The 27,898-nt window shown below is 44.2% G+C and overlaps 1 protein-coding gene and 1 long non-coding RNA gene across 3 annotated transcripts in view; one reads left to right on the top strand and one right to left on the bottom strand.

The window, feature by feature from the left end:
• The window catches only part of PAK6 (p21 (RAC1) activated kinase 6), a 197,473-nt gene that overhangs the window by 54,522 nt on the left and 115,053 nt on the right, over nucleotides 1-27,898 (top strand). Inside the window, exon 1 of one of the 2 annotated variants that reach the window (XM_075843780.1) lies at nucleotides 5,995-6,083. The exons of the other annotated variant lie outside the window; for it this stretch is intronic. The gene's annotated coding sequence lies outside the window, so the exon portion shown is untranslated. Of the gene's footprint in view, nucleotides 1-5,994; nucleotides 6,084-27,898 lie in introns of those variants that run through there. 2 annotated transcript variants of the gene reach the window in all.
• LOC142664619 (uncharacterized) overlaps nucleotides 24,111-27,898 on the bottom strand; it is a 38,482-nt gene continuing 34,694 nt past the window's right edge. Inside the window, exons 3-4 of the long non-coding RNA XR_012851340.1 lie at nucleotides 25,536-25,690; nucleotides 24,111-24,210 (exon numbers count right to left, since the gene is read on the bottom strand). This is a non-coding gene — a long non-coding RNA (uncharacterized LOC142664619). The remainder of the gene's footprint in view (nucleotides 24,211-25,535; nucleotides 25,691-27,898) is intronic.

Genomic DNA, 27,898 nt, shown 5'->3' with positions numbered 1-27,898 from the left:
TGGCTGCTAGTGCTGCATTGTTGGGTCACTTAGGAGACCCAGTGATGCAACTGAAAGCTGCGGACCGTCAGCCATGAGAAGTTTGCGGGGCGGGGGGGCCCAATAAGAATTTTTGCATCGGGGCCCATGAGCCTTTAGCTACATCCTGATTCCGCTTCAGGAGTTACCCCTGATGTCACTGTCCATATATAGACAGCGACATCAAGCGCTCCGTCCAGGAGCGGAATCCCTGGCCATACGGGGACTCCGCTCCTTCAGGGAGCTAAAGGGGCGCTAGTAGATAGCAGAGCAGGAAGATACCTCCCTGCTCTGCTATAGTGGCGTCGCTACCGCTGTCAGCCATGGGGGCCCATTCCCGTCTGGACGGGCGCCTTCATGCCCGGTGTCGCCGCTAGTAGCCGCTATGGCTGCTACAGCGGTAGCGACGCCACTGAGTGAAGAAGTGCCCAGGCAGAAAGGCGGATGCTGAGTCGCCGGGCTCGGAGCGCTTCTGAAACAAGCAGGGGAAGGTAGCCAGCGCAGGTCCCCCTTCCACCTGCTGGTGTGTTGCACCCTGTGAAATGGCACAGGTCGCACACCCCTAAGGCCGGCCCTGCCCGTGCGGGTCCTGTTTTCACGGATCCCCATAGACTTGAGTCTATCGAGGGATCTGTGAAACCTGAACAAAATAGGACATGTTCTTCACTCTGTCCATTGAAACAACATTGAAATACATGCGTCCATGTGACGGCCGTTATTGTAAGGGTATGTGCACACACACTAATTACGTCCGTAATTGACGGACGTATTTCGGCCGCAAGTCCCGGACCGAACACAGTGCAAGGAGCCGGGCTCCTAGCATCATACTTATGTACGATGCTAGAAGTCCCTGCCTCGCTGCAGGACAACTGTCCCGTACTGTAAACATGATTATACTACGGAACAGTTGTCCTGCAGCAAGGCAGGGACTCCTAGCGTCGTACATAAGTATGATGCTAGGAGCCCGGCTCCCTGCACTGTGTTCGGTCCGGGACTTGCGGCCGAAATACGTCCGTCAATTACGGACGTAATTAGTGTGTGTGCACATACCCTTACGGCCGTCACACGGGTGTATTCTGCATTCGTCTGAATTCAGCCTCAGACTGTATATGTAATTTGTATCTGTATTAGGTTTGTATTTGGAAGGTCATGAAATGTTAGTTACTGCACATGACCACATTTTATTTTACAGCCATATTTAAATACGCAGCATGTTGCAATGACGTGCATTGCGCATATGCCCATCACCTTATTTATATCTGCAGTTTAGGAGAAAATATGGATGTAAATACTGATGAGAACAGCATAGATCTATATTAAAATAATTAATAAATAATGACATAAAAGTAAGGCATGCTGGGATTTTTAAAGAAAAAGTAGCATGCTGGCAAAAAAGAACTATTAATACGGGAGAAGGAATTTCATGAATTTCCGTTTACTAGTAATGTACATGCAACTGTAGTGGCAAGAAAACATAAAAATTGCCCTGTGCGAACAAAGCCCTACCTAGGGTGCATGCACATGAGCGTGTGCATTTTATCCTGTAATGGAGCGCACCAAATAAAACTGTTTTGCAGGCCGACTGACTTCTGTTTCAAGGATCGAGTTTTTATCTAGCTGTACTGAAATAAGTGATTCTAGGGGAGAACTTAGTCCGATAAAGCATTTTTTCTTCATCTTTTGATCTTGTGGTATGTAGGACCCCAATGAAATGCAGTACCACTGTATTTGGGATCAATGTTATACGGATCCCAAATACGCTCATGTGAACGAGACCTTAAGTCATATTATAGCCGCTTGACACGGACCTTGATGGTTCTACTGAACCAGTACTTAGGCCCCCAAAAAACCCTATGGAAATCTAAGCACGCTTTAGTAGAATCACAGAGTCGCGTTACGCGGTTTACAAAATTCGAGAGCTACGGAAAAGCGTACTTCACTGTGCTACACTGCTTCATTCACTTCTTTGGGAGTTACGGAATCATCATAGTAAAACGCGCTTGGCTGTTTTCGGAGAACCTCGTAACTCAGTGGTCGAAGCCAGGGACGCCATCTGAAATTTCTGGGCCCCACACAGTCAAAGCGTCTGAGCCCCCCATTACTGATGAAGAGAAGTTGGCAACAGAAAGTGGCAGGAGCGGGACAGGGGGGTGAAGCGAACTGGCAATGGCTTTGTGGAGGAGCAGCTTGGAGACAATAATAACAGAGGCTCTGTCAGGGGACAAGTGGGAGAGACTAAATGGCAGGGGGGCTTAGGGTATGTTAACACACAAACTCAAAAACGTTTCAAAATACGGAGCTGTTTTCAAGGGAAAACAGCTCCTGATTTTCAGACGTTTTTTAAGCCACTCGCGATTTTCGCTGCGTTTTTCGCAGCGTGTGTGAAGGCCATTTTTGGAGCTTTTTTCGATAGATTAATTGAAAAACGGCTCCAAAAACGTCCCAAGAAGTGACCTGCACTTCTTTTTCGTGGCCGTTTTTTGACGCGTAAAAAAACGCAACGAAAAACGCTCCGTCGGAACAGAACGCTGCTTTCCCGTTGAAATCAATGGGCAGTTGTTTGGAGGCGTTCTTCTTCCGATTTTTCGGCCATTTTTTGGGTGTTTACGGCCCGAAAAACGGTAGAAAATAGGCCGTGTTCACACTGAGTATTTTGACGTGCTTTTTGGCGCGGAAACTGCTCCGCAAAACTCGTCAAAAACCGTCCGAAAGGGCCTCCCATTGATTTCAATGGGAGGCAGAGAATGCAGAGTTTTTTGCCTGTAGCACTCAATAGGCGCGAACTAAAAACGCTACGAAAAAAGCAGCGAAAATCGCGGCAAACGACATGCAGGAAGGACAAAATCTGCCTCAATATCCCAAACGGAATTTTGAGGCAGAATTTTCCTCCTGTAAAAAACTCTGTGTGAACAAGGCCTAAGGCCGGATTTACATGAGCGTGTGCGTTTTGCGCTCGCAAAAAACGCTGCGTTTTGTGCACTCAAAAGGTACTTAACAGTTCCGTGTTTCAGACGCGTATGATGCGTGGCTGCGTGATTTTCGCGCAGCTGCCATCATTATGACACTCTGTTTGTATGTTTGTAAACAGAAAAGCATGTGGTGCTTTTCTGTTTTCATTCATACTTTTTACTGCTGTTGCGCGAATCACGTGCGTCCCACGGAAGTGCTTCCGTGTGCTGCGCGTGATTTTCACGCACCCATTGACTTCAATGGGCGCGTGATGCGCGAAATACGCACAAAGAACGGTCATGTCGTGAGTTTTACGCAGCGGACACACGCTGCGTGAAACTCACGGACAGTCTGCACGGCCCCATAGACCAACATAGGTCCGTGCGAGGTGCGTGAAAATCACGCGCGTTGCACGGACGTATATCACGTTCGTCTAAATAAGCCCTAAGAGTGCAGAAAGGGGCAGGTGCAGGAGTGGGGTCAGGTGGGGAGGCCAAGGGGAAAACAATTGGTCTGCATGGTTGCGCTGCAGCTGCTGTTTTTAAGCAGCAGAGTCACTCACCAAGATGGAGTGCGGACCGGTGCTTCTGAATCCTGCAGGGTCTAAGCCGTCTTGCACATGACCAAGTGCCACTCGGGCCGTTTTTCACGGCATCCGATTGGCACCCGATAGATTTCACTGACCCATTCACTTTAATGGGTGAATCAAGTCTGTGAAAACCTCAGATCCGTGGAAAGATAGAACATGTCATATCTTTGCACAGATCAGAGACGGGACTCGGAAGGCAAACACGGTCGCATGCATTAGGGCTAGAATAGATCCTTGAATTAATTGAGACCCCCAACTATACCCCTATAATAATTTAGACGCCCAACCAGACCTCTAAATTAATTCAGACCCCCAATCAGATCCTTGAATTAATTCAAATCCTCGACCAGACCCCTAAATGAATTTACACCCCAGACTAGATCCCAGAAAAGTACCCTATGTACATACCGCTCTCAGGTCTTCTTGCCTCCACTTCTGGTCGGGCATCTCTACACTTCCGATGCCCAATGATCCTAAGGCCTCATTTACACGAACGTATTATACGCGCGTGCGACGCGCGTGCTTTGCACGCATGTCGTACGCACCTATATTAGTCAATGGGGCAGTTTAGACGATGCGTGAATTGCGCTCAGCGCGTGTGCGCAGAAAAAAACTCACGACATGTTCTATAATCGTGCGTTTTTCGCGCACTCACGCACCCATTGAAGTCAATGGGTGCGTGAAAACCACGCATGCCGCACGGAAGCACTTCCGTGCGAACTGCGTGATTCGCGCAAGAGCTGTCAAACTCCTGAATGTAAACAGAAAAGCACCACGTGCTTTTCTGTTTACAAACATCCAAACGGAGTGTCAAATTCGAGATGAGCGCACCGAACTTCACCGGGTTCGGCCAAACTCGTTTTGACCGAAACCGGTAAAAAATGTTTGGGTACGCGACGTCAGGAGACAGTCACTGTCCACGGTGCTGAAAGCGTTAAACTGGTTCAGCACCATGGACAGTGACTTCCGCTCCGAAAATCCATGAACCTGTAAAAAAAAAAAGACGTTCTGACTTACCGATAACTCCGGTCCGACCTCCCGGGATGACAGTTCAGTCAAAGTGACAGCTGCAGCCAATCACAGGCCAAGCACAGGCTGCAGCCAATCACAGGCTGCAGCGGTCTCATGGACTGCGGCGTCATCCTGGGAGGTGGGGCCGGATGACAAGAGAGGGACGCGTCACCAAGGCAACGGCCGGGAGCCCGGACTGGGGGAAGCAGGAAGTTCTTGGTAAGTATGAAAGTCTTTTTTTATTCACAGGTTGGTGTATATTGTGTTCGGCATTCACTGTCGAGGGTGCTGAAAGAGTTACTGCCGATCAGTTAGCTCTTTCAGCACCTTGGACAGTGACGGGCGTCGACTAGCCTCATCTCTATGATGGCGGCTGCGCGAAAATCACGCAGCCGCGCATCATACACGGATGACACACGGAGCTGCCAAGTGCCTTTTGCGCGCGCAAAACGCAGCGTTTTTTGCGCGCGCAAAACGCACACGCTCGTGTAAATGAGGCCTAAAGCTGGGGCCTTTCTTCATAAGACTGATGCTGGTCTGCATCAGTCTTGTAAAGTAGGGCCCAGCATTAGTCACTTTGAAGAAGGCCCTGCAATATAATAATGCCCTTTCCTTTCTCCAAATTGGGGATCATTTTATATAGGCACCGGTTAGCAGTAAACAATGGTTCCTTATTTTTGGCTGTAGTCCAGTAAAATTGGAAGAAGAGGGTCAGGGGACCCCGTTATAGAGATAAGTGCAGGTCCCAGAGGTGGTACCCGCATCTATCGAACATTTATTGTAATAAATATCCGAGATGGGAATACACCTTTAAACCTAAATGAGTGTAATTTACCACAAATATCTGCCTATCCCCTTTAGTTTTACTTCCAGTGACTTTCTTAAGGCCTCCTTCAAAAACTTGTTAAAAATAGACCCCAAATTTGAAGCGTTTTCATGGAATTTTTTTTTACAAACTTTTTTGGCAGCGTTTTTTTATCTTGAAACATTTTAAACATGCATTTTTTATGATGTTTTTCTCAAGTCCTATAGAAAACCTATGGGAAAAAATTCCAGAAAAAAAAACCCACCATACCCAGAACTTGCTGCATTTGAAAACTAATCAAATGCCACTGAATCCAAAAACGACACCAAAACACTGTGTATGTAGACTTTTCAATATTTTACTATGGACTATAAAGTTACACCTGGAAAAGTTTCACCATGAAAAATGCCAATGAAAACATCACCAAAAAAAACTGCCGCAAAACACTGTGTGAATCCAGCCTTAAGAATTTGTGCAAAGCCCGGGAAGAGTGCAGACGCCTGCAAACCTCATATACCTGTGTCAGCTACGCCCCACCCTGTAATCAAACTCCCAGTGAGGTAAAAAAAAAAAAAAATGTTCAAACATGCCAGGTTTCCTCTCCCCTCCCTGCTCTCCCATGCTTTCTCCTTCCCTCTTATTTTCCTGTGCACACGTTCCTGGAGTGAGTGGATTATTTTATGCTGGTGATAAGGTGCCTTCTACCTCCAGGTAAGTAACTTCTTCCCTTGTTGATATGTCGGGATTGTCTTTACTTGTATGAGCAGATTATGTAGCAGAGCCCTATTACTGACTAGACCTTAAATTAACAGATCATTGTTACTGCTAAACTGTGCATTTTGGATAGGAAAACGTTAAAAGCACATTGTAATGAAGACACTACCCTGAGTATACAGTCTGCAGGATTTAGAATTTTTAACACTATCATCTCCAGGCTCCAGGGCGTTCAGATAAAACAGGACAATACTCTGTTTATGAAATAACTGGAGTGCGTGTTCCCTACTGCAAAGATCCAAACTCCTGAGATTACAGGAAGCCAGGTAAAGAGCGGTGACAACCAGCTATATTATATATTGCAGTATAAGTGAGATCCAGCATGTGACCACAGGTATTACTCACAAGTTATCCGTTCTCTGATAAACCAAAATTTGGTATATAAATGTCGAGGGTATAAAATGTCATTTCGTAAACTAAATTTATATTGTAACCATCTCCCATGCAGCCGTAGCAGCACTGAGTTTGTCATTTAACCCGTTGGAACTGCATTGCTGTACAGTAAGCGTTCTGGATTTCATTGTTATCTGCAGTCCTATGTAAAACCAGTTATGGCATTGTTCACATCTGCATTGGGGTCCCGTTCTGACTTTCCGTCAGAACGGGACCCTGAACCGACACAAATGGAAACCGGAGATTTCCGTTTCCATCACCATTGATTTCAATGGCGACGGATCCGCTGCCCATGGTTTCCGTTTGTCTTTGTTGTGCACCGAACCCGTCATTTTGCCGTAAGCAATAACGTAGTCGGCTGCTTCTGGAAAAACGACGGGTCTGGTGCACAACAGAGACAAACGGAAATCATGGGCATCGGATCCGTCACCATTGAAATCAATGGTGATGGAAATGGAAACCTCCGGTTTCCGTTTTTGTCCGTTCATGGTCCCGTTCTGAGAGAAAGCTCAGACGGAACGTCAGAACAGGACTCCAACGCAGATGTGAACGAGGCCTAACCTTGTGATTTTGTAGCTGTCCTATGCAACAAAATCAACTCCGTTACATGTACCAACTCCGCTCCACTATATCTGTACATTCAATTAAATGTCGATAGGGGGTATTCTGAATTTCAAACCTTTGATCCTTAACCTCTTCACGCGCTGCTCCGCAATAGTACGTCCTGCAGAGGGGTTAGTTCCCGCATCCAGACGTACTATTGCGGAGTAGTTCCCGGCGCACACTGTCCTAACGGACAGTGTCCGGGAGCCGGGAGGTCAGCTGTCCCCGACAGCTGACACTCCAGCCTTGCCGGTCAGCGGACCATCGCCACTGATTTCGGCAATTAACCCCATAAATGTGGCAACGGATTGCCGTTGCCGCATTTAAGTGGTTTGAAGCACATCGGCAGCCCCCACAAAGTGATTGTTGGGGCTACCGATGCTTGTCATGGCAATCGGATGTCAGACAATGACCTCCGGGTTGCCATGTACAGAAGCCTCGGAGGAGCAGCCTCCGGCCGGTCCTCCAATGCTTCCTGTCAGTGTGACTGTCACGTCACAATGACAGTTAGAGTACATTACACTACGTGTGTAGTGTAATGTGTTCCAGCAGCGATCAGAGCTGCAAGTCTAAGTGTCCCCTAGTGGGACAAGTAAAAAAAGTAAAAGAAAGATGATAAAAATGTTTTAAAAAAAGTGTAAAAGTTATAAGTTATATAAACAAACACTGCATTTTTTTCCTATAATAAGTCTTTTATTATAGGAAAAAAATGAACACGTTAAAAAAAGTACACATATCTGGTTATTTTTCCCACACGATGAACACCCCAAAAAAAAATCAATAAAAACGACACCAGAATCGCTATTTTTTGGTCACCACCCTTCCCAAAATAGAGAATAAAAAGTGATCAAAGAGTCACATGTACCCGAAAATAATACCGATAAAAACTACAACCCGTCCTGCAAAAAACAAGCTCTTACACCGCTTTTTTGACTGAAAAATAAAAGTTACGGCTCTCAGATAATGGTGACACAGAAAATAAATTATTTTATAAAATAGAGATTTTATTGCGCAAAACATTAAAAAAAACTATATACTTATGGTATTGCCGTAATCGTACCGACCCGCAGAATAAAATATAATGGTCATTTATAGTGCATGGTGAACGCCGCAAAAAATAAACTAAAAAACATTGTCAGAATTACTTGTTTTTGGTCACCCGGCTTGCAAATTTTTTTTATAAAAAGTGATCAAAAAAATCGCATGTACCCCAAAATGGTACCAATGAAAAGTACAGATTGTCGGCAAACAAATAAGCCCTCACGCAGCTCCGGTGGTGAAAAAATAAAGACGTTCTGGCTCCCAGGAATATGGCGATGCAAAATGTGCAGTGTTTTCTAAAAGCGGATAAGATCAGGCACCATTTATCAGTGCGACACTGACCACATATCTATGAATTATTATTTACCCTCTTATTATGCCCTGATGTTCTCCGCACAGATTACATATGCCCCCACATTATAAACTGAAATACCAGCAAAACCCAAAACAGAATAACTACTAAGCAAAATCTGCGCTCCAAAAGCAAAATGGCGTCCCTCCCTTCTGAGCCCTGCAGCGTGCCCAAACAGCAGTTTGTGCCCACATATATGGCATCGCCATACCCGGGAGAACCCGCTTAACGTTTTATGAGGTATTTGTCTTCAGGGGCACAAACTGGGCACGACATATTATGCACTAAAATGGCATATCAGTGGAAAATTGCAATATTCACACCACCCGCTGTGCATTAACCCCTTTGAGCACTATGACTTAATAGCACGTCATGGTGCGGGGGTGATGTATGGAGCAGACTCACGTGCTGAGCCCGCTCCATACACTGCGGGTGTCAGCTGTGTATTACAGCTGACACCCGGGACTGTTACAGGAGTCTGTAAAAATAACAATATACTGCAATACATTAGTATTGCAGTATATTGTACCCGCGGATCCAATGATCGCTGGTACAAGTCCCCTAAGGGGACTAATAAAATGTGTAGAAGAATTAAAGTTATTAGTAGTTAGAAAGAAAATAGTTTAAACTTAAAAAAAAACCTTTTCCCATTTTTCTTCAAAAGTAATGTAAAAAAATAAACAGAATTGATATCGCTACGTCCGTAAAAGGCCGAACTATTACAATATACCATTATTTAACTCGCACGGTGAACACCGTAAAAAACTTAAATAATTTAAACCGCCAAAATCGCTGTAGTTTTCGCTTTTACCACACGGCGAAAGCTGTAAAAGCGAAAACCTCACAAAATTTAATCAGATTTTTTTCCTAGATTTTCCTATTTTTTTTCAGTTTCCCAGTACTTTTTATGGCACTTTAAATGGTATCAATAGAAACTACAATTCCTCCCGCAAGAAATAAGCTCTCACATCTCTCTACTGACGGAAAAAATAAGAAAGCAAAAAATGGATCAGTCCTGAAAGGGTTAATCCATTTCTAATGAAAAAAATGTATGACCACATGTTGGGTATTTCCGTACTCGGGAGAAATTGCTTTACAAAAATTGGTTGTTTATTTCTCCTTTATCCCTTGTGAAAATGAGAAAATTCAACATTTTAGTGGAAAAAAATTGTGATATTAATTTTCTCCGCCTAATTCTAATAAATTCTGCAAAAGACCTGTGGATTCTAAATGCTCACTATATACCCCTAGAAAAATTCCTTGAGGGGGGTTTCCAAAATGGGGTAACTTTGGGGGCTTCCACTGTTTTGGTGCCTCCAGGGCGTTGCAAAGGCGGCATGGCACCGAAAAACAATCCAGCAAAATCCGTACTCCAAAATACAAATGGCGCTACTTCCCTTCTGAGCGCTGCCATGGGTCCAATAAGCAGTTTATTACCACATATGGGGTATTGCCGTAATCAGGAGAAAATGCTTTACAAATGTTGGGGTGATTTTCTTCATTATTCCTCGTAAATATTACAAATTTCTATGTTTTTTCAGAAAAAAAGTAGATTTTCATTTTTACAGACTAATTCCAATATATTTAGCGAAAAACCTGTGTGGTCAAAATGCTAACTATACCCCTAGATAAATTCCTTGATAGGTTTAGTTTCCAAAATGGGGTCACTTTTGGAGGGTTTCCCCTGTTTTGGTCTCTCCATGGTGTTGCAAACGCGACATGGAACCGAAAACCAATCCAGCAAAATCCGTGCTCCAAAATCCAAATGGCGCTCCTTCCCTTCTGAGCCTTGCTGTGGGTCCAATCAGCAGGTTATTACCACATATGGGATATTGTCGTAATCGGGAGACATTGCTTTACATATGTTGGGGTGCATTTTCTTTATTATTTCTTGTAAATATAAAAAGTCTGTTTTTTCAGTAAAAAGTAGATTTTCATTTTTACAGACTAATTCTGATAAATTTAGCGAAAAACCTGTGCGGTCAATATGCTAATTATACACCTAGATAAATTCCTTGAGGGGTGTAGTTTCCAAAATGGGGTAACTTTTGGGGGGTTTCCACTGTTTTGGCACCACAAGACCTCTTCAAACCTGACAATGTGCCTAAAATATATTCTAAAAAAAGGAGGCCCAAAATCCACTAGGTGCTCCTTTGCTTCTGAGGCCGGTGCTTCAGTCCATTACCGCACTAGGACCACATGTGGGATATTTCTAAAAACTGCAGAATCTGGGCAATAAATATTGAGTTGCATTTCTTTGGTAAAACCTTCTGTGTTACAAAAAAAATGTATTAGAAATGAATTTCGGCAAAAAAAAACAAATTTGTGAATTTCACCTCTACTTTGCTTTAATTCCTGTGAAACGCCTAAAGGGTTAAAACACTTTGTGAATGCTGATTTGAATACCTTGAGGGGTGCAGTTTTCAAAATGGGGTGACTTCTGGGGATTTTCTAATATATAAGGCCCTCAAAGCCACCTCAGATCTGAACTGGTCCCTGAAAAAATAGCCTTTTGAAATTTTCTTTAAAATATGAGAAATTGCTGCTAAAGTTCAAAGCCTTGTAACGTCCTAGAAAAATAAAAGGACGTTTAAAAAAACCGATGCAAACAAAGTAGACATATGGGGGATGTTAACTAGTAACTATTTTGTGTGGTATTACTATCTGTTTTACAAGCAGATACGGTTTAAATTTAGAAAAATGCTAATTTTTGCAAATTTTTTCTAAATTGTGGTGTTTTTCAGAAATAAATACCAAAATTATCGACAAATTTTTTTCACTAACATAAAGTACAACATGTCACGAGAAAACAATCTCAGAATCGCTTGGATAGATAAAAGCATTCCAACGTTATTACCACATAAAGTAACACATGTCAGATTTGAAAAAATTGGCTGGGTCCTGAAGGCCAAAACAGGCTGGGTCCTGAAGGGGTTAAGTTAAAGATAAAATCTCAGTGTAACCAGAGAACTATTTTTCGGTAATTCTTTGAATAATGTGGGCGACTTCTGAAAATAAGTGACAAAGTCGGTGTTATTTGTAAAAGGACATATGCACATCAATATGTTATATATATATATATATATATATATATATATACACACACACACACACTGTGTGTATGTATGTACAGGGCACCAGAGGAAAGGACCCACCATGCATCTACAGTATGTATAGAACCAGCCGTATACTACATTATCACCGTACACAGGCCATATAAGTAATATGGATGAATGTGGGTTTGTTTGTTTTTTTTAATAACCTTACAAAACAGTGACAACCTCCTGCTACTCGTAATGATTTCACACCCTAGTCACACCCCGGGATCCTTTGGTGGGCCAGTTCAATGCTAGACGCTTATATTTGTAAAATATATACATACTACATTTCTGTCTTAAGTAGGAGCCCCAATGTCTCGCATCAGTTGTATAATTCTGTTCATGTCGCTGTTGGTTGCTAAGCATCCATTGTATGCACGCTGTGTTGTGTTGGCAGATATGTAACCTGGTATGCAGTGTTATAGTTTACAACTTGCTTAACGATCACCTAGGCACCATTAACACGTGGGTTACTTTTACGCCACGGATTTGGGTGCAGAAAATCCACAGATTTTGCATGAAAATTATGATGCGGATTTCACCCTTTGCAATGTAAATGATGATATCCACAGCAAATCCACACCCAAGTTGTGAGCTGCAGTCAAATCTGTGGTGTAAAATTACGCCCTTTGTCAATCCAGTCTTGGGGCTTGTCCACACGTAGCAGATTTGCTGCATTTTGTCCTTCTTGAATTGCGGACGGAAAAAACGCATCACAATACGATAGCAGCAAAGTGGATGAGATTGAACAAATCTTATCCACATGCTGCGTAAATACTGAGTGGAAAAAAAGCTCAGAAATTGACCTGCGGTACGGAAATTTAAACTGCATTATGTCAATTTTATTTGCGTAAATGCTGCTTAATTGTTGCAGGAATTCCCCATTGAATTCAATAGGGAGGTAAAACGCACAACAATTCGCAGCGATCCTGCCGCAAAAAACAGCCTGATACTTACCCAGAAGTCTGTGTTCCTTCCTCCAGCGCGGCCTCCTGGGACGACGCTTCATCCCATGTGACTGCCACTGCAGCCGGTCTCCTGGGATCAAAAGTCATCCCAGGAGGCCGGCCTGCTAGCTAAGTGTTGCAGTTTTCCGCAGCGGACATTCCGGGCGAAAAACTGGACCACAGTTTGGTGTGCTTTTCGCCCGAAATTCCCTCCGGCTTACAGCACTGATACACTGCGTGCTTATATGCAGCGTATCTGTCCCGTGTGAACTCCGCCTTAGGGTTTTTCCCATCACAGACATTTATGACATATTTACAGGATTCTGTAACATTTTGTTTGTGCCAGCTGCATGTATTTACATACATTGCAGTCTTCTCTGTCCGTTCCCAGTCAAATCCATCAGTGTATTGCACTGACTGCTAAATCTTCAGCCCATCTGTCTCCTCTCTTAAGAGCTCATAAATTCTTATTTTAGCTGAGATGATCAAGGTTAATTATAATTCCGCTACAATGACCATTTGAGTGGGGGAGGATGGCAGCTGGACATAGCTTAAAGGAGACTTTCGTGGTCACCTCCCTTTTTTCTTTTTTTTTTTTTACCTGGAGTGACTACGTTTTTGGCAGCCACAACCGAAGGTAACAAAATCGTGTGGCTAATTTTATTTATGCATATTCAGTAGTTTAGTGCCCTGGTCACTATTATCATGTGCTTAGTTGCCCCTTTCCCATGGTGTCAAGCATGAAGGATCCTGGTCAGTTCTTAAAGGGGTTAAGAAAACCCATTTCCATATACCCTACTAGAAGATTCTTAGTTCATCTGTTAACTGGAGCAGAGAGCAGCTTCAAAGAGTCTCTCTTGCTCTTGGGGAGCTGTAATGTCCTGCATTATACAGACCTGTTTATTTGAATCTGCATTGTGTAATGCTTTATTTTCCCTGTGGTGGCGCTGCTTGAATATTAAACACTTACTGCCTGTTCTCCTCACAGATTACAGCTGATCGCAGGGGTCCCAGTAGGGGGACACTATTGTCAAGCAGCCCTTATAAAATCTAGTGATTGTCTAAAGCAGGGGCATAGCTAAAGGCTCATTGGCAGGGGCGTAACTAGGAAAGACTGGGCCCCATAACAAACTTTTGACTGGGGCCCACCCCTCCCCTGGGTATCACTCAACCCCCCCCTTGTAGATAGTGCCTCCCTATAGATTCCGCCACACAGCACCCCTATAGATAACGCCACACAGGCCTCCCCCTGTGGGTAACGCCACACAGGCCTCCCCCTGTGGGTAACGCCACACAGGCCTCCCCCTGTGGGTAACGCCACGCAGCCTATAGTTTGTCCTACAAAAGACATGCATCCCCTATCCACATTATAGGGGATACATGTGTGATCGCTGGCAGTGATAAGGAGAACTGGGGACCGAAAGTCCCCCGACGTTCTCCATCACAAACCTTGGACTTCCGGCATCTGCTCAGTTCAATAAAAATGAAAGGCGCGCTTGTCACGACCGGTGCACAAGTAATTTCTATGGAGCTGCAGACAGACCCCGGAAGTCCGAGGTTTGTCATGGAGAACTTCGGGGGAATTTTGGTCCCCCGTTCTCCTTATCACTGCCAGCGATCACACATGTATCCCCTATCCTGTGGATAGGGGATGCATGTCTTTGGTAGAAACAACCCCTTCAGTGGCGTCACGCTGTAACACCCATAGCGGCTGCTAGCGGAGCCTCTGGCCATGGGAGGGTGGCCCGTTCCGGCGGGCGAAGCGGGCTCTCTCATGCTGCGGGCCCCGTAGCAACCGCTATGGCTGCTACTGCGGTAGTTACGCCGCCGGTCATGGGCCCTGGTGCAAGAATTCGGCTTGGGGGCCCACCCCTGCTGCGCCTATGGCCAGCCGCCTTGCCCAACAGCCCCCCCAGTATACTTCCCCCATAGCCACCCCCACACAGTATAATGCCCCCCGTAGCTGCCCCATAATTCTCCCTGTAGCTGCCCCCATACAGTATAATGCTCCCTGTAGCTGCCCCCATACAGTATAATGCTCCCCGTAGCTGCCCCCACACAGTATAATGCCCCATACAATATAATGCCCCATACAGTATAATGCCCCCTTTAGCTTCCCACACACAGTATAAAGCTCCCATAGCTGTCTCCCTACAGTGTAATGCCCCCATAGCTGCCACCATATCAGCCCCCCCCCCCGACAGTATAATGCCCCCATCCCCCATACGGTATAATGTCCCTCATAGCTGCCACCATATCAGCCCCCATACAGTATAATGCCCCTCATACAGTAATGCCCCTCATAGCTGCCACCATATCAGCCCCCCTCCTTATACAGTATAATTCCTCCATGTGTGCATAATAGAAAAATAATAAAGTTACTTACCTATCCCCGTTCCCACGATGGGTGGAGGAGGAGATTCTTCTCCTCCTTTGCCCTGTGTTATGAGTGACTCGGCGCAGACAGGCACGATGACGTCACTAAATCGCGCCTGTCTGCGCCGAGCCGCTAATAGCTCACGGCAGTGAATGCTGGAGGAAGGAGCCATCAGCTCCTTGTTCCAGGATTAAATTAAACTGGATCTGCGTCCTGAGGACGCAAATGCAGTTGGAAACAGGACCTCGGTGAGTGGTTCACGACCCCCCGGAGGTCTTCACACGAGCCCCCAGGGGGAGTGCGACCCACAGTTTGTAATGTATTGTGTCGTGCAGTTTGTGTTTGCGGTGGAGAGAGGAGCGGAGGGCCTGTAATTTAAAGCCCCTCTCCCCACCACAAACACAGACAGTACAATATAATACAACACACATACATTACGCCCCCTCTGCAGCTCACCTGCAGTCTTCCAGCCACTGTGGAAGAGCCGATGCAGAAGAGCATGGAACGCCCCCTCTCGTGACGTCACGGTCACATGATACACTGTGTGTACTATGTGACTGTGACATTGAAACAAACCATGCCCGTAATCGGGAAGTACCGGCATCACGGCACATACAAACTTTGCATTAGTGCGCTGAGTGGCAACGGGGGCCCTGCGGGCCCCGCAGGCTTTTGGGCTTGGTCGCAGCTGCGACCCCTATAGCTACGCCACTGGTCTAAAGCGGAGATCCCCTTTAAGACAACTGTCATACAGGTCAATGTGCGAGCTCTATATTTTGTGTCAAGGATGGGATTAGTTCCAGGTTTCTGCTTTGTTCTGCACAGTATATGATCTTTAGTTTGAAATATATGGCTTTCTATTGAAACCATATTATGGCCATCTTGAAGACCTTCGTCTCAGATGGTTTCTACCAACTTTTATTGCTGCCCTTTTGTAATCTCTGGTTTGGAAACCCTACTTTAAAATCCCTGGTTTGCCCTCAAACATTGTTTCTTTCTGTGGAGAATAAATAATGGCTGTGGCTTTCTCCTCTCTAGCTCCATTATGAGGTTTCTCCTTTTGTGTAGATGATCTGGTATGTGAACCTATCCTTTGGTTGCTGCTCCATTAAAGTCATTATGCTGCTGTCTGCGTTAGGGTTACTATAGTTCAGTTTGCTGTCAACTAGGTGGGAGGCCCATTCCTAACTTTGCAATGCGGGCCTGTGTATTCTAGTTACAATCTTGCGCATACAGTACCTGCCTCTTTGCCCCAGGTCTGAAGATTCTTGTTCCTGTTTCGACCTTCGGTTAATGAATGCAGAAGACAAACTACAACTCTCTTCTTACAGCCTCTCAATTCTATAAAGAAGGTTTAGTGGTCACTTGACAAATTTATCATTTGTAGGGATCAGCAGGAGCTTTTGTAGACTTTGGGAGGCATCCTCCACCATGATTGGTGGGATTCCGGACTGCTCGACCTTAATTTACCTTAAATCCCCCCCCCCCCATTCCTCCCCTACTTACTTTATAGAAATTCTCAGACTTCCCCAAAATTCCCCTAACCACTGACACAAATTTTGGTTTTAATGCCGGGTTCCCATGGGACGGGTACGCTGCGTAAAAATCACGCAGTGTGTCCGACCAGGAACCCACAGGACATTCTGTCCGAAAAATCGCACCACCTTGTGGTGCAATTTTTCAGATGGTAATTCCGCTGCGAAAGAAAGCTGTACATACTTACCCCCAACCTCCTCTGAAGTCTGCTCCAGCCTCCCTTGATGACGTTGCAGGCCATGTGATGATCCAGCCTGTGATTGGCTGCTGCGGTCACATGGGATGCAACGTCATCCTATGAGGCCGGACTGCAGGAAGGAGGAGGGCGTCCTGGGTAAGTATGATTTTATTTTTTCTTTCGGCATTGCGTTTTTTGCTCCGTAAATGTCGTGGTTACGCTGCAAAAGTCGCAACGCTTGGCTTTCTATTGCGGGTTTTGTATTCAATGGACAAACCCCGCAACGGAAAATCGCAGCATAAGTTGACGTGCTGCGGAATTAAATTCCGCACCGCAGGTCAAGTTAACGATTTTTCTGTGTTTTTTTCCCGCAGTGTGGGCATGAGATTTACTAAATCTCACCCACTTTGCTGCTACTTCCGTTGCGAAAATTCAGCAGCGTTTACGCTACGTGGGAACCCAGCCTAAAAGGCCACAGCAGCCAATTTTATTATCCTTCAACATTTTCAATATCAGAACCTTTAAATACAGATAAATAACCAATTCAATATGAATAAAAACATCACATCAAAATGTGTCCTTGGAGGCATTAACCCTTTAACGACCGGCGTATAGTGTTTTTACTTCGGTCGTTTATGGTAGTTCTTCTGAAGTGTCGGCTTTTCACGTCTGCACTTCAGAAGAACTTTTCTGGCATCGTGCGGGGATCTCCTAAAGGCCGGGATGCTGCTAACAGCCTCGTGCTTCAGGACAACAATTTGAGACCACTAGCAGTGGTCTCCGATCATATTTAACCCCTCAGATGCGGCACTCAATAGCAAGTGCCGCATCTGAGTGGTTTGGTAGGGAGGGGGCCGCATCGGAGTGTTTTTTGCAGGCATTGCATAATCTGCCTCTGAAGCCAAGGTTGTTAGCAACAGCCAAGGCTTCAGAGTGATGATCGGAGACCAATAACAGTTGTCTCCGTTCATGTGATCACTGTGAGAACCATTCATAGTGATCACAAAATGTAAACAAAGTTTTTCTCCTACCTGTCTCTGTCTCTCCTCACACTTGTTACTTTGTATGAGAAGAGACGGAGAGAGAATTGTGAATCAATGACTCTAAATTACTGAAAATCTAATATATAAACTTTATATAAACTTCAGTTGTATACCTAGGCTAGGGTTATCCTTGGGGTTAGTCTAGATTCTATTCTAGTCAGTCTGGGGTTAGCCTAGGTTTAGTCTAGGGTTAGCCTAGATTTAGCCTAGGTTTAGTCTAGGGTTAGCCTAGGTTTAGTCTAGGGTTAGCCTAGGTTTAGTCTAGGTTTAGTCTAGGGTTAGCCTAGGTTTAGTCTAGGGTTAGCCTAGGTTTAGTCTAGGGTTAGCCTAGGTTTAGTTTAGTCTAGGGTTAGCCTAGGGTTTTTGTGTAGCGTACGTGTGTGACGTCTGTATTTTTTTGTGTAAAAAAAAATAATATATATATATATATATATATATATATATATATATATATATACATATACACTACCGTTCAAAAGTTTGGGGTCATTCAGACAATTTTGTGTTTTCCATGGAAACTCACACTTACATTTATCAAATGAGTTGCAAAATGACTAGAAAATATAGTCAAGACATTGACAAGGTTAGAAATAATGATTTTTATTTGAAATAATAATTTTCTCCTTCAAACTTTGCTTTCGTCAAAGAATGCTCCATTTGCAGCAATTACAGCATTGCAGACCTTTGGCATTCTACCTGTTAATTTGCTAAGGTAATCGGGAGAAATTTCACCCCATGCTTCCAGAAGGCCCTCCCACAAATTGGATTGGCTTGATGGGCACTTCTTGCGTACCATACGGTCAAGCTGCTCCCACAACAGCTCTATGGGGTTGAGATCTGGTGACTGCGCTGGCCACTCCATTACAGATAGAATACCAGCTGCCTGCTTCTTCCCTAAATAGTTCTTGCATAATTTGGAGGTGTGCTTTGGGTCATTGTCCTGTTGTAGGATGAAATTTGCTCCAATCAAGCGCTGTCCACAGGGTATGGCATGGCGTTGCAAAATGGAGTGATAGCCTTCATTATTCAAAATCACTTTTACCTTGTACAAATCTCCCACTTTACCAGCACCAAAGCAACCCCAGACCATCACATTACCTCCACCATGCTTGACAGATGGCGTCAAGCACTCTTCCAACAACTTTTCAGTTGTTCTGCGTCTCACAAATGTTCTTCTGTGTGATCCAAACACCTCAAGCTTCGATTCGTCTGTCCATAACACTTTTTTCCAATCTTCTTCTGTCCAATGTCTGTGGGCTTTTGCCCATATTAATCTTTTCCTAATATTAGCCAGTCTCCGATATGGCTTTCTCTTTGCCACTCTGCCCTGAAAGCCAGCATCCCGGAGTCGACTCTTCACTGTAGACGTTGACACTGGTGTTTTGCGAGTACTATTAAATTAAGCTGCCAGTTGAGGACCTATGAGGCATTTATTTCTCAAACTAGAGACTCTAATGTACTTGTCTTGTTGCTCAGTTATGCAGCGGGGCCTCCCACTTCTCTTTCTACTCTGGTTAGAGCCTGTTTGTGCTGTCCTCTGAAGGGAGTAGTACACACCGTTGTAGGAAATCTTCAGTTTCTTGGCAATTTCTCGCATGGAATAGCCTTCATTTCTAAGAACAAGAATAGACTGTCGAGTTTCACATGAAAGCTCTCTTTTTCTAGCCATTTTGAGAGTTTAATTGAACGCACAAATGTAATGCTCCAGATTCTCGACTAGCTCAAAGGAAGGTCAGTTTTATAGCTCCTCTAAACAGCAATACTGTTTACAGTAGTGCTAACATAATTGCACAAGGGTTTTCAAGTGTTTTCTAATCATCCATTAGCCTTCTAACACAGTTAGCAAACACAATGTACCATTAGAACACTGGAGTGATGGTTGCTGGAAATGGGCCTCTATACACCTATGTAGATATTGTATTAAAAACCAGACGTTTGCAGCTAGAATAGTCATTTAGCACATTAACAATGTATAGAGTGCATTTCTGATTAATTTAATGTTATCTTCATTGAAAAAAACTGTGCTTTTCTTGCAAAAATAAGGAAATTTCTAAGTGACCCTAAACTTTTGAACGGTAGTGTGTGTGTGTGTGTGTGTGTATATGTGTGTGTGTGTGTGTGTATGTGTATGTGTGTGTGTATATATATATATATATATATATATATATATATATATATATATATATATATATATACACACACAATGTAAAAAACATTTTTTTATAGTTTACGTGTTTGTTCGACATCAGTGTTTTGTGAAGCGTGCTTTTGTGACGTCCGTGTATTTTTGTCTATGAAAAAAGAAAAAAAGTAAAGAAAAAATAATAAATTTGTGTGCGTCTGGTTACAGTCTTTGTCGTATGTAATTACAATGGCCCATAGAAGGTTCACGGTTGAAGAGGCATACGCCATGTTAATTTCTGACTCTGATGAAAGCGATACAGAAACCGCGTCCGAGGTAGACATGTTGTCTCACAGTGATACGCTTTCTGCAAATGCAAGGGTCGCTGCAGATTCCACACGCACAGGGCATGTCGCAGAAGTACCACAAAACACGGCCTACGATATTCCCCCAGAATATATTGAGTGGGTACCCACAGAGTCATTTTCCCCTAATATCCCAGAATTTATTGCCACACTAGGGATAAATATTAATGTGGAAAATTTTACAGCCCTCGATTTATTTATTTATTTATTTTTTTTTAAACATTCATTACAGATGATCTATTGGAGCTGGTTGTTAACCAAACCAATCTGTATGCTCGCAAATTCTTCGCTGAAAAGCCAACGTCCGCCTATGCAAAGCAGTGGCACCCCACAAATACTGGCAAACTTAAAAAAAATTGGGGCTCATCGTCAACATGGGGTTAGTTTAAAAGCCCTCAATCCGGTCATATCGGGCAACAAGCCGAACACATGCCACACTTGTTTTTCCAGCCATTATGACCAGAAACAGATATGAAGTGCTAATGCGCTTCCTTCATTTTAACGACAATCACCAGGCCCCCTCCCCCGTAGTGATCCAGACCGCGACCGCCTGTATAAAATAAGGCCCCTGATAAAAATTTTGGAGGTGTCATTTTTGGCCGTGTACAACCCAGAAAAAACCTAGCGGTGGATGAATCGCCGATGAGTTACACAGACAGGCTCTCATTCCGCCAGTACATCCCCCTCAAAGAGAGAAAAATATGGGGTTAAAATCTACAAGCTCTGTGAGAGCAGTACAGGCTACACATCTGCATTTAGAATTTAAGAAGGCAAAGACCATGATATTAACCCCCCAGGATGTCCCAGTGAGCTAGGATGCAGTGGCAAAATAGTCTGGGACTTGATGCAGCCTCTGCTGATTAAGGGTTATCAGTTGTACACTGATAACTTCTATACCAGCGTCCCCTTGTACAAGCACCTGCATGGCGCTGACACAGGGACTTGCGGAACAATCCGCAAAAACAGTAGGGGCTTGCCACAGGAACTTGTGAGAAAATGCCTGAGAATGGGGGAATCAAGTGGTCTTTGCAGTGGAAACCTTCTTGCAATAAAATGTAATGACCGCAAGGATGTGTTCATGCTAAGCACTGTTCACACAGACACAAAAGTGACATGTCCCTCTAATCCTGGTCTCTGTAACTATCCATGCTTTGAAATTTATCATACTGTCCTATTCAAAATACTCATTATACCCCTAGATGAATATTAGCAGGACATTTATACTTGTCAAAATGACCGGCAGTACTACGGCAAATATAGCGTGGTTCCCTAAAATCAACTCTGGCGTAAAAATGCCTCCAAAGGCCAAAATAGACTCCTTCTATGATATGCCTTATAACGGGTTCATATAATAGATTAGATACACATATTTGGTATCACCGTACACTGGAGAAATAGCAGAATGTGGAAAGGTGTCACTTTTACCAATATGCCATATGGTGTTTTGAAATGGCTTAAGAAAATTTACACTTTTGTAAAAACAAATGCAATTTAAATTTTTTTGGCCCAAGTTTGAGCAATTTCTGTAAAAAGTGTGAAGGGTTAAAACAGAAATTGAACTGCTAGAAATAGACTTTTTAGAGTGTCTAGTTTGTAGAACACAATGTTTTTTTTACCATTATTTATTGGACTTCAAGTCCATTACCCATACATTAAAGAGGCTCTGTCACCAGATTTTGCAACCCCTATCTGCTATTGCAGCAGATCGGCGCTGCAATGTAGATTACAGTAACGTTTTTATTTTTAAAAAACGAGCATTTTTGGCCAAGTTATGACCATTTTTGTATTTATGTAAATGAGGCTTGCAAAAGTCCAAGTGGGTGTGTTTAAAAGTAAAAGTCCAAGTGGGCGTGTATTATGTGCGTACATCGGGGCGTTTTTAATACTTTTACTAGCTGGGCGCTCTGATGAGAAGTATCATCCACTTCTCTTCAGAACGCCCAGCTTCTGGCAGTGCAGACAGCGTGTTCTCGAGAGATCACGCTGTGTCGTCACTCACAGGTCCTGCATCGTGTCAGACGAGCGAGGACACCGGCACCAGAGGCTACAGTTGATTCACATAATACACGCCCACTTGGACTTTTACTTTTAAACACACCCACTTGGACTTTTGCAAGCCTCATTTACATAAATACAAAAATGGTCATAACTTGGCCAAAAATGCTAGTTTTTTAAAAATAAAAACGTTACTGTAATCTACATTGCAGCGCCGATCTGCTGCAATAGCAGATAGGGGTTGCAAAATCTGGTGACAGAGCCTCTTTAATAGCATGGTGTAAAAAACAAAATGAAGACATTTTAGTGCGCAATTGAAAAAAGGGGCACTTGTGTTTTATACTCTATTTCTGGTCAAAAAAAATAAACTACACCTCCAAGTCAGGTGTCCTTATGATCAGGAAATATATTTCAATATATTTGTATGATACAATTACTTTTATTTTCAAACTGTTACATTTTAAATGATGAAAAATCAAAATGTTTCTTTTTTTTTTTTTCTTTCCACGGCTATAAAAAAAAAGTAACAAAAATGTTACCTATACATATATACCACAAAAAGGAAGTACTACATGTCCCAAGAAAACAGTGCAAAATTCACATCGATACATAAAACACATACAGAGTTATACTGCGTTACATCTGTGAATAGCAAAACTGCGAAAATTGCTCTGGTCACTAAGGTTTAAAACACCTTCGGTATTAAGGGGTTAAATAAAATTGTTTAGACCACTCAAAATTTATGTAAACCATAACCGTGCACTCGAGGACCTTTTTACCCTTGGCCGCAAACAAACACTGACTCAAGGGAACCCAGGTTAAAACCTTGTGCACCAAATTTCTGTTCTTTCACTCCTGGGGCCCCAAACCACTGCCAGGAGCCCAAATACAGCTGCACCATAGCCAGCTTATATTGTAAACACTCTGCACCTCCAAAATGGACCTAACTTTGCTGGCAACTAACTCCACACTGTTAACATAACACACTTTACCCCTATTATAACATGGATAACTCCTCCCCAACAACATGTCAAGACCTCTTCCTGACCCCCCCTTACTTTACACATGCCAAGACCTTTCCCCGACCACTATACTTCATCCATACTTGGACATACCGCCCAACTTTTGAATTCGGGAAGAGGGACATTTTAAGCCACGCCCAATATCCTGCATAAGCATATCAAATCACGGCTAGATCCTTCTTCAAATAACACACGCACATTCTCACTGCGGATCTCTAGACTGTCTGGATATCACAGATATTATGGATCCGGTTATGTCGTCTTTGTGTTACTTTTCCTATCTTGGGTATAACATTTGCTCATCACGGCGGCAGCAGCTGCAGGACAAACCAAAAGGCTGAGAACAATGAAAGTCAAGAGGGAGACCCTGTGGTGGATGACTTTTCAATTGACGGGTAGCAGAGTTACATGATGGGGATTTTTTTTTCCTGTTGTGTAAGGGTATGTTCACACGCAGTGTTTTCAGACGTAATTCGGGCGTTTTACACCTGAAAAAACGGCTCCATTACACCTACAAACATCTGCCCATTGCTTTCAATGGGTTTTACAGTGTTCTGTTACCACGAGGTGTAATTTTACGTGTCGCTGTCAAAATACGTTGCGTAAAAAGATGCCTGCGAAAAAGTTCATGTCCCTTTCTGAGAAGTTTTTGGAGCAGTTTTTCATTGACTCCATTGAAAAACAGCTCCAATAACATCCATAGAATACGCCGCGAAATACGCGAGTTGCTACAAAAATTTTAGTTGCAGCCTTTTTACTGGCAAACACCAAGCCCCACCTTAGTAATGGATGCTGTCAATCAGACTGCTGCCATTACTAAGGCGCTATTAAAGTATTAAAGAAAACACAGACACATAAGAAAATATTTTTTTTATTGAAATAAGGACTTCCCAACACAAACTTCTTTCACCAGTTTATTAAAAAAAACAAAAACTTAGCTCATCGCAGTAGTTCAACTAATCTATTACGTAGTCAGAACAGTCCAGCTGAACCTGCAAAACAAACAAAAAAATAAACTTCATAATATGAAGAATAAAAAATCTTAGTCACCTTCAGCGACTTCTGTCTTCTCCCCTGTGACGCAATAGAAACTAGACATCAATGAACTTCTGAAACGTCATATATTACAAATTAAAAGGGTTTTCCCTACAAACACAGGTATCCTCTATCCACAGGATAGGGAATACATGTGTGATCGCTGGGGGTCTGACCACTGGGGCCCACAGCGATGAGAACTAGGGACCGAAAGTCCCCCGAAGTGGCCAGCGCTCCATTCATTTCTAGGGACTTAGGGGACCGCTGTCTCCGGCAGCTCCATAAAAATTAATGAAGCAATGGTCGAGCAAGTGCACTAGCACTCCATTCTCATGGAGCACTTCGGGAGAATATCAGTCCCTCGATCTCATCACTGAGGGTCCCAGTGGTCAGACTCCCAGCGATCACACATGTACCCCCTATTCTGTGGATAGGGGATACATGTGCTTGTGGGAAAACCGCTTTAAAGGGGTTTTGCAATCCCTAAAAATTGATGGCCCTTCTCAGGATAGGCCATCAATAGCTGATGGGTCGGGGTCCGACTCCCGGGACCCCTGCCGATCAGCTGCTTTGAAGTGTGTGCAGCGCTTCGTTTTTTCTTTCTCACTGTGAATCTCCAACACAGATGCAGCGGCGATTCACAGGTATTTCAGCCTGTTCTCCCAATTCACTTCAAAGTTAGAAGGCTGCAATACTGTGAATCGCCGCTGCATCTATGTCGGAGATTCACGGTAAGCAAGAAAAAACGAAGGGGAAGCATACAAGCGCTGCACCCCCTTCAAGAATGCTGATCAGCGGAGGTCCTGGTAGTCAGACCCCGACCCATAATCTTTTGATGGCCTATCCTGAGGATAGGTTATGAATTTGTAGGGACTGAATAACCTCTACTCCATACGGAGCATCCATTTAGGCATTTTTATATTTATAGAGTAGCTAAACATTTAACAAACTTCTGACATGTCATAGTGACATGTCAGAAGTTTGGATTGGTGGGGGTCAGAGCACTGAGACCCCACCTATCGCTAAAAAGAAGCGCTCGTGTGAGCGCTCAGCCACTTCGTGTCTGTTCGGCTTTTTCCGGAAAGTCGATGTATCAGAGTACGGCTCATAGACTTTGTATTGAGCCCATCCTCCGATACATTGATTTCCGGAAAAAGCCAAACGGACACGGAGCGGCTGAGCGCTATGACATGTCAGAAGTTTGTTTAAACGTTTATCTACACTATAAAAACAATGTGCCTGGAGACACTAGTGTTTCTTAAATCATAAAATAATGTCATACCTGGCTGCAGGTATTACGCCATTGGGGGGCGTGGCTGACTAACAGGAGTGTCCGGGGCGCCGCGGAACCCAGCAGGATATTTTTCAGACCGCCCAGGACGGCGGCACAGCGGTGAGAAACCGGGGCTGTTCCGCTGGATCCAGGACGGTTGGGAGCTATGAGATAGATAGAAATGAGATATATAGAAATGCGATAATAGATAGATGCGCAATGGAGAAATGTTTTTTTTTTTCATTACCACTTATACTATTTCTGAAATCATAAAATAATGTCATTTATTTTATGATTTTAGAAATGCTAGTGTTTCCAGGCACTAAATATAAACTCTGTACTCACTCTCCTTTCGCTTCTTTTCTCTGCAGTGCTCTGCTCCAGTGTGTATGCTACGCTCTGCTCCCCTGCTCCAGGCAGGATGCTGCTGTGTTGCGCTAAGCGTCAGTGATGTGGTCACGCTGAGCGCAGGCAGCGTCGTTGCAGGGGGGGGGGGTGTGTGTGGCTGGCAACAGGGAGTGTCCAGGGCAGGGCGGGACATTGTTCAGACCACCCGGGACGCCGGGACAGTGGTGAAATACCGGGACTGTCCCGCCGGATCCGGGACGGTTGGGAACTATGTTAAAGAGGCTCTGTCACCATATTATAAGTGCCCTATCTCCTACATAATCTGATCGGCGCTGTAATGTAGATAAGTGGTTTTCATTTTGAAAAACAATCATTTTTGAGCAAGTTATCAGCAATTTTAGATTTATGCTAATTAGTTTCTTAAGACAACTGGGCTTGCTTTTATATTTTACCAACTGGGCAGTGGCGTAGCTATAGGGGTCGTAGCGGTCGCAATTGCACCTGGGCCCCGAAGCCAGGGAGCCTGCAGCTCCCCCCGCACCACATCAATAAAAAGTTACTATAGTGACTCGAGCCACGGGCCCCTGTTACTATAGTAACTGACAGTACTTACTTTCCGGGTTCCGGAGCGGAGCGCAGCAGAGGTCATGACGTCACAGCGCTGTGCGCAGCTCATGACGTCACAACGCTATGTGCCGCGCACAACATAGTGATCCTGAATAGAGTCAGGACAGGACTTCTGCCGCGGTTGAAGAGGAGGGTAAGATTAATATCCCCGTCTGCTGAAACTGATGGGCAGGGTCCAACTCCCGGGAGCACGCCAATCGGCAGCACTCGTACGAGAGTTGCTTCCCCTTCATTCCGGTTACTTGCTCACACTGAATCCATGTCAGTGATTCACAGTCTGAGCGAGTAAGGGAAATGAAGGTGAAGTAGCTCTCGTACGAGTGCTGCGGCCCCTTCAAAACAGCTGATTGGCTGGCCCCCGGGAGACGGACTTCGACGCATCCGCTATTGATGGCCTATCCTGAGGATAGGCCATCAATGTTTAGAGACTGGACAACCCCTTTAAGCCTATGATTTAGCAAGCTTAGAGGGCCCATGAGACAGGATCACAGATTGTGTGATGCTGTCTGTTGGGCCCTGTATCTAAGCCAATCACATGGTAGGCTTAAATACAGGCCCCACGTGTGATCCTATCTGATGGGCCCTGCATTTAAGCCTACCACACGGTAGGTTTAGTACAGGGCCCCAGCACACACTAATCTTATACTGTATAAGATTACTGTCTGCTGGACCCTGTATCTAAGCCTACCTTGTGGTAGGCTTAGATACAGGGTCCCACAGGCAGTATCACACATGGGCCCTGTATCTAAGTCTAACACGTGTTACTAATCGTTTTTTGTGTGTTTTCTTACAGGTTCGGTCGTTGGACTATGTCAGATTCCAGGACTACTTCAATGACGGCTTTTTTTTTACTATCAATAAAATGGATAATCAGGGTTGTGTGTGTTTTTTTTTTTTTCATTTCAATAAAATATTTTTTCTATATCTTTGTGTTTTGTTTTTTTTTAAACTATATTACTACCGCCTTAGTACTGGCCGCCGGCTGATTGACATCTATTGCTAAGGCGGGGCTTAGTGTTAGCCGGTGCAGAGGCGAAAACTAACCCCCTTTATTAGCTCCGTAACCACCGCCGCCAGGGGTGCTGGGAAAAGCCGGGTACGATCCAGTACATGACCATCTGTAGTGATGGTCGGGCAATGGGGCAGCCACAGGCTGGTATTATCAGGATGGGAAAGGCCAGAAACAGCGGCCCTTCCCATCCTGGTAATGCTGCCTGCTGCTGCTTTATTGTATCTGGCTGGTTATGAAAAATGGGGGGGACTCCACGTCATTTAAAAAAATAAAAATAAAAAATAATTGGAAAGAATGATGTGGGGTCCCCCCCAATTTTCATAACCAGCCAGATACAACAAAGCAGCAGCAGGCTAGCATTACCAGGTCGGGAAGGGCCACTGTT

Source organism: Rhinoderma darwinii, chromosome 12 (genome assembly GCF_050947455.1).
Source record: "Rhinoderma darwinii isolate aRhiDar2 chromosome 12, aRhiDar2.hap1, whole genome shotgun sequence".
Lineage (NCBI taxonomy): Eukaryota > Metazoa > Chordata > Amphibia > Anura > Rhinodermatidae > Rhinoderma > Rhinoderma darwinii.
The sequence above is the reverse complement of the archived record's forward strand: the minus strand, read 5'-3'. Positions and strand labels throughout refer to the sequence as shown.